This window comes from Podarcis tiliguerta, assembly GCF_965153285.1.
Source record: "Podarcis tiliguerta genome assembly, chromosome: 16".
NCBI classification, from domain to species: Eukaryota; Metazoa; Chordata; class Lepidosauria; order Squamata; family Lacertidae; genus Podarcis; species Podarcis tiliguerta.
The window spans coordinates 3,682,009-3,687,887 of record NC_139549.1 but is presented as its reverse complement, the minus strand read 5'-3'; the positions used below and the strand labels follow the sequence as shown (position 1 = coordinate 3,687,887).

The 5,879-nt window shown below is 45.1% G+C and overlaps 1 protein-coding gene across 5 annotated transcripts in view; it reads left to right on the top strand.

The window, feature by feature from the left end:
* The first annotated feature begins 115 nt into the window (after window positions 1-115).
* Window positions 116-5,879, top strand: part of HORMAD1 (HORMA domain containing 1) — a 26,155-nt gene continuing 20,391 nt past the window's right edge. The window contains exons 1-3 of one of the 5 annotated variants that reach the window (XM_083416700.1): window positions 116-569; window positions 705-2,319; window positions 2,387-2,554. The gene's annotated coding sequence lies outside the window, so the exon portion shown is untranslated. Of the gene's footprint in view, window positions 570-704; window positions 2,320-2,386; window positions 2,555-5,879 lie in introns of those variants that run through there. The other 4 variants (XM_083416703.1, XM_083416702.1, XM_083416704.1 and 1 more) reach the window with 4 other exon arrangements.

Sequence of the window (5,879 nt, the reverse complement as noted above, 5' to 3'; positions counted from 1 at the left end):
CCTTCTGTGGCTCCAGAAATGGCAAGCAAGCCACTTTACAATGATGGATGGGGAATCCTTTTGTCAGCCCAAGGGTCACATTTCCTTCTGCATAACCATTAAAGGCCATATACCAGTAGTGAGCATTGGCAAGAGGCAAAAGTGGGCAGGGCAAGACATGCAAATGTTACCTTTGCACAGTAGGCTACAGTTTCTACACTTAAATTTTTCCATCCAGATAATCAAGAGGCATTTTTGCTGTTCAAAGACACATTTGCGGCCAGGCAAAAACACCCAAAGTGCAAAAACAGGGCCAGTGCACGAGTGTGGCCTGAGGAAAGTTCTGAGGCCCAGAGAAAGGGTTATGGACTATTGCAATAATACTAATACTTGATGATTATTTGTTTTTGATGTGGGTTAAGGCCACTTTAGTTGGAACCATCTTGGTGGAAAAGGCAGAAATGCGGATTTATTACATACCATAATTCTGGAGTGGGTGAATAAAATGCCAACTCAGCAGGAAAGGGTGGTGGTGGTGGTGATTATTTTAGTTGCATGCAAACAACCTTTCAACCTGGTTGGAATTTACAGTGAGGGAGTGGAGGAAAAAGGCAGGAAAGATTCCAGGGGTGACCAAACTTTTTTCAAAGAGGGCCAGATTTGATGAATTTGACCCCAAAGTTGTGTGCTTTTTTAATACTGAAGTTTACCCCAAAGTTGTTGAGCTGAAGGGAATTTCAGCGTCTTGAACTCCAAGTAGTGAACATGACCAGCGGCAAAAGTGGGTGGGACAGCACATGTAAATATTACTTTTGCACAATAGACTTTAGTGTCTACACTTAACACCTCTCTATCCTCCATCCAGGTAAGGAAGAGGCATTATTGCTGTTCAAAGACACATTTCCAGAAGCAAAAACACCCAAGGTGCAAAAACAGGGCTATTGAGTGTATGTGGCCTGGGGAAAGTTCTGAGGGCCAGATAGAGAGACTTGAAGGGCCACACCCCTAGCAAAAGTTCATGAAAGAACCTGGAATCAGGGACGGCTCTACCATTGGGTAAAGTGACTCAAAGTGTTATGAAAGGACAACATATTGTTGTTTATTATCCTGCATTGCAGGGGATTGGACTAGATGACCCTTGTGGTCCCTTCCAACCCTACAATTCTATTATTTTTGTGGGATTTTCTGCCCCAGGTGCCACAATATCCTGGTTGGCCTTTGGGATCATGCACCTTGACTTGGTATGGAAGGTGCCATTGGCCATTCCACATCAGGCTGCAAAATAACATGGGCTGTTACTCCCGGGAATTTTTAAGGGATGTGTGTGCATTGCAAAGGTCAAGCTATGTTTTTCAAGGACGTATATAGCTATTGCCAGCTAATGCCTTCACTTCATTCTGAACATACGACACATTTGCCAGGACATACTTTCAGTTCCCAGATTTGGCCGTTGCACAGTGTTAAGGAATAATAAAGTACATTTGAACACCACTGAATAATCACAGCCACTCTAGACACATGGAATTCCAGGTTAAACTAACTTTTAAACAACTTTGAGCTCTAATGCCTCACAGTAAAGAAAACTGAGCACTCTCCTCTTCATTCAGCATCTCTGAGGAACAGTTCTTGGATAAATTTCCCTCTTCACATCTACCATATATCTCTCTATACTCTCTAACACCCTTTTATACTCCCCGGGTTTAGACATTAACCCTGTTCCTTCAAAAATATGTGTGAAAAGGCTTTCTTTGTGGAGGCTGTGGCATGAAAGAGCCGTACTTGACTTTGCCCTGTTTTCAATGTCAGTTTAGCAGAGGAGGTACGAAGGTAATTGAGGAAATATCCTCTGAGGACGCGCAGAGTGCTTTTTAAATTCACCAGCGGGAAACTGGCCAACTTGGACACACAGATACAAGGAAGGCCTTATAGGGTACTCAACCAGCACAGCCCATCTCCTATTCAACTACTCTTGACTTTATAAAATAATTGCTGTCTATATCTATATCAGACCTAGGGTAGGGTTGTATTGAGCAGCAATTTGATCTGTAGCTAGGGCTAAAATCATTTGAATTCCATGCCATGAAAAATGTCACATTCTGATTTCTGTTAAAGGTGGAGAAGAAGCTGCTATATATATTTTTTCTGGTCAGTTTGCAAACTTATTAGCCATGAAGGAGGTTGAGGGCAGTCCCTCTGAGTATGTGGGCATAAAGTGTACACATATATGTCCTTTAAAGTGTATTTTCCCTTGTCTAAGAGGGGGCTGCAGCGCCTCTCCACCGAAAAAATATTCTGTGTGCTTTTAAAACCATGCCTGGCATGAAATTTAAAAAAGGCTCCGCTTTTCCTGTCATGAAGATGTTAACTGGTTGGGGAAAGCTTCACCCAGAGAATTTCTGCCTGCCAGACAATTATAGAAAGGCATAGAGCTGGGGGTGGGGAGAAAAAGGTGATATTTCTTTTAAGTGAGACATGGTTTCAAAGAACAATGCCATTTTATACTTACATCCCACTTCTGTTAAGGAACTATTTTAAACAATAAGGGGTTGTAGCCAGTTCAAGTTCTACTCAGAGTGTAGGCTTATGCCCTTTACTTTGCCAGAGAATTGCTTACCCGCGTCCCCAGGACCGAGAAGAGAATAAAAAAATTCCAGGAAAGTTTCTTCTTTGGAGAAAAGAGTTTTATTGCAAATCTGTGCACAGAGACAGTCAGCAGAATATAGTTTCTGAAATCTGACTGTCCAGCAATACGCATCTGCAAGCCTTCTTATACTTTAGAGTATTTACCCACCTCCCAGACCTCCCCCCAAAACTTCCCCAATCAGCTGGCAAGTTTCCAACTTATTCCTTATATGGCACATCTATATTTGCTGGCTAAGGCTGCTAGCTAAGCACTTCTTCTGCTGGTTAAGCATTTCCTCTGCTCAGTAAGCACCCCCTCCCACCTCCTTGTACACGTGTATTCTTTTGCTAGCTAAGCATTCCCTTCGTATCTCTTCTTATCTTGCATTACTTAAAGCAGAAGCAAAGCAGGAAACATCTTGCTAGTGGTTTTTAGTTGACAGCAGTTTTTGGCTAGGCAGGAAACGACCTTCTGACCTGTAACTAACATCAGCAGTTTCAGATAGCTGGTTAGACAGGAAACGGCCTCCTGACCTGTCTGATTTAGACTTTGCAAATAACTGCATTTTTGGGTTTGAGCTTGTGTAACCATCCTAGCAGAGTGCCGGAATTTACTATGTGTAGATAATATTAATGATTAACCGTTCCCCTCTCCCTTCACTCCCTCCTCTTCTTCTGAACAACCTAATACTTAGGTGCGTTCTGGGGTATGGGCCTATACTCCCTCATCACAGCGATGACTGTGGGTCCTAGCTTCCGTGACAGGAGTCTTTGCATCATTTGCTGCAAGCATTGCAATAAGCAGGGGATACAGAGGCAAAGAAGCAAAAGGATTAATAGAGGTCCTGCTAATAATACTATAACATTCCTGAGCCAACTGCCATCAGGGAGCCAGGAATACATCCAACCCCATGCATCACTCCCTGTGGCTTTCAGCGGGTTTTCAGCTATCATTGTTTCCATGTGGTTGATGGTGGCTGAAATATTTGCTGACTGGTCTGAAATGTACATGCAGCAATGGGAATGAATTAAGGCACAAACTCCGCCCTTAGAGGCAAGGACTACATCCAAAGCGTAACGATTTTGAAGGACTACCTCCCTTATCTCTGACATTTCCTTATTAATTGCTTTTAAGGCCGAGATGGTGGAGTTAAACAAAGCCTCGGTCCAGTTTGCCAATCTATGCAGATCCCGGTAATTCATGGCTACACCCAAAGGGGGTAGAAGGGACCTAGAGATGGCTGTGCCGGTATACTGGTTAATAGGTGATTTCGCGTCCCTTTTGTTACGCAGACGGACTGTTGGGAGCTTATCCATCTTATACACCAGGGGTACGACTACTCCTAAAGTACAGGTTCCAGAAAAGGCAGAGGGGATTGCTTTGTAGGCTCTTGTGCCGCAGAGCAACCACAAATCAGACTGGAGCAGGCAGTTAGATCTGCTGCGCGCCGTCATCCAGGTAAACCAAGTATAAAAATCGACACACATAGCATCATAAATGGAAGTACCTTTTTGGAAGCAGGAGGATCCGTTAATATACTCATAAGTCCAATTGCAATATGGATAGTGACCTAAAAAATTGCTGCTGTTATGATTGAAACGGAGACAACGAGGTGCCTGTTCCATGAGTGACAGAAACACTGGGGGTGAATAGGTGCGACCATCTGACATAAGATTACTAATTCTAAATGACTCATTTATTGGAATACTATGCAGTAGTATGCCAGGCTTCTTAAATTGTGGAGGGATATGCATACAAACCCAGCATTCAGAAAGATTAAGCATAGAAGAGAAACGATCTATATCTCTAACATAGGTATTATTACTCCAAATCTGATGATAGGGCTCTGACCGGCCGGTTTTCCGTATATGTGAGTCATCTCCCAGACCCAACCCAAGTAGGGCTAGTACCAGAAGGGTCAAGGGGATGGGGGCTGGTTGTTCCCTCCCACAAAATCGGTGACGCTCATGCCAGCAAAAGAAAACACACATCCATATGACAAGAGCGGTTGAGATAACCCCTATCCACCAACCCCAATCCTTCCATGGTTCCTCCCACCAATATTCAGGGGGTGTGCTCATTGTTGAAGAGCTCACTGATATTTGTGCCCGACTATCTGTTGAGCCTCAAGGATGAGAGTCCACTGGTGAGCTGATGCTCCCACTACGTGGGTCAACTTTTCTGCTAACCCTGATGGGTGGATTGAACCACTTGTTGAGCAATTTCAATGCACACCTGGTTAAGGCTCCCACCCCTGCAATACTTGCATTAAGATAGGTTCCGTCCCATCTATCGCCTGCATTAAGAGTAGGACCTGGTCTATCAAATGAGGTTGGTACAGTGCTCTACCTCCCATATAACAGTTGACTACCCTCCCACAACAGCAAAAGCGGTCCAGAACTCGATAGAGTTCGAGCGTCTCTGCAACTTCCCGTATGAGCACGATTCACGCATGCCGGACAGTGGTGTGGGAGAGGAGCCACAACAGGGCAGTGGGGTGTTTTAAGACGGCAATCTCATCAAATCCCAGTTTCCAATAGCCATAGAGCACACCATCTCTTACCACCGGTAAGACGAACCAGTCGTAGCAGAGTCCATCAGGCCAATAAATGCGGTATGGCTCAGTGGGGTCAGGGCTGTGGGACATAAAGCAGATAACAAAAAGAAAAGAGAAAGTCCCTATGGAAATATTAAATGTCCTGGTGAGCTTCCTGGGTTAGTCCTGGCACGGAGTTGGGGACGCTGCCCGCGGGCGCCCCTCCCATCCAATTCTTCAGCTGTGCGTTGAGATATCAGCTTCCGGTGTGATATCAGCAGAGCGGTCGTCTGCCAGGCGTCTGGAGATGGTCAGCCGAAGGGAGTTCTCTGGATCTGGTGTTACTGTCCAATCCGAGATGGCTTTCTTCACTCGAGTATGGTGGACCCACGGGGTGATGCCGGCAACCTTCACAGCAGTAGGAGTAGAGAGTAGCACGGTGTATGGTCCCCTCCAGCAGGGCTGTAGGGGGGCTCGCTGCCAGTCTTTCACCCACACTTCATCACCTGGCTCGAACTGATGGAACGGTTCAGTCAACACACATGGGGTGCGAGCCTGGGTCCACCTGTTGAGATAAGAAAGAACTCGGGAGAGTGACTGTACATAATTATTCAGTTGCACATCTTGGCTAACATACGGATTTAACATTCTAACATATGGGACTGGTCTCCCAAACAGAACTTCAAAAGATGACAAGTGGGTCCGTTTTGACGGAAGACTGCGGACCCTGAGTAATGCCAA